Source organism: Abramis brama (genome assembly GCF_963993115.1).
Source record: "Abramis brama genome assembly, chromosome: 14".
Taxonomy (NCBI): domain Eukaryota; kingdom Metazoa; phylum Chordata; class Actinopteri; order Cypriniformes; family Leuciscidae; genus Abramis; species Abramis brama.
The window spans coordinates 36276260-36278339 of NC_139976.1; positions in this window are offsets into that span (position 1 = coordinate 36276260).

The following is a 2080-nucleotide window of genomic DNA, read 5'->3' on the forward strand; positions in this document are numbered from 1 at the left end:
ATACACACACACACACACACACACACACTCTCTCTCTCTCTCTCTCTAGCTCACTCACTCACACAAACTCACTCACCCACTCACTCACACACACACACACACACACACACAGACACTCTCTCTCTCTCTCTAGCTCACTCACTCACACAAACGCACTCACTCACGCTCACTCACTCACACACACACTCACTCTCGCTCGCTCACTCACTCGCACATACACACACACTCACTCGCTCACTCACTCACTCACGCACACACACACACACACTCGCTCACTCACTCACACACACACACACTCTCTCTCTCTCTAGCTCACTCACTCACAAACGCACTCACTCACAAACGCACTCACTCACTCAAGCTCACACACACACAAACACACTCTCTCTCTCTAGCTTACTCACTCACACAAACGCACTCACTCACTCACGCTCACACACACTTACTCTCGCTCGCTCACTCACTCGCGCACACACGCACACACACACACTCACTCACTCACTCACACACACACACACACACACACACACACACACACACTCTCTCTCTCTCTCTCTCTCTCTCTCTCTCTCTCTCTCTCTCTCTCTCTCTCTCTCTAGCTCACTCACTCACACAAACTCCCTCACTCCCACACACACACACACACACACGCTCACTCACTCGCGCACACACACACACACACTCACACACACACACAAACGCTCACTCACTCGCGCACACACACTCGCTCACTCACTCATTCACTCGCACAAACGCACACACACATTCACTCACTCGCACACAAACACACTCGCTCGCTCACTCGCACACACACTCGCTCACTCACGCTCACTAACTCTCACACACACACACTTACTCTCGATCACTCACTCGCGCTCGCACACACACACACTCGCTCACTCACTCACTCGCGCACACACGCACACACTCACTCACTCACTTGCGCGGACACACACACACTCACTCACTCACTCTCACACTCTCTCTCTCTCTAGCTCACTCACTCACACAAACTCACTCACTCGCACACACACACACACACACACACACACACACACACACACACACTCACTCTCACTCACTCACTCACTCACTCACTCGTGCACACACACACACACACACACACAAACTCACTCACTCGCGCACACACACTCGCTCACTCACACACTCGCACAAACGCACACACACACACACACATTCACTCACTCTCTCACTCTCACACACACACTCTCTCGCTCACTCGCGCGCACACACAAACGCACTCACTCGCTCACACACACACACTCACTCACACAAACACACACTCACTCGCGCAAACACACACACACACACTCACTCACTCACACACACACACACACTCACTCACTCGCACACACTCGCTCACTCAGTCACACACACACACTCGCACACACACACACACTCACTCGCTCACACAAACGCACTCACTCACTCGCGCACTCACACACACAAACACATTCACTCACTCACTCACTCATACACACACTCTCTCTCTAGCTCACTCACCCACACAAACTCACTCACTCCCCCACACACACAAACGCTCACTCACTCGCACACACACACTCGCTCACTCACTCATTCACTCGCACAAACGCACACACACATTCACTCACTCGCTCACTCGCACACACACTCGCTCACTCACTCACACACACACTTACTCTCGTTCACTCACTCGCGCGCACACACACACACTCACTCGCGCACACACACACACTCGCTCACTCACTCACTCACTTGCGCGGACACACACACTCACTCACACACACACACACACACTCTCTCTCTCTCTCTAGCTCACTCACTCACACAAACTCACTCACTCGCACACACACACACACACACTCACTCTCACTCACTCACTCGTACACACACACACACAAGCTCACTCACTCGCGCACACACACTCGCTCACTCACACACTCACTCGCACAAACGCACACACACATTCACTCTCACACACACACTCTCTCGCTCATTCGCGGCGCACACACACAAAAGCACTCACTCGCTCACACACACTCACTCACTCACACAAACACACACTCACTCGCGCAAA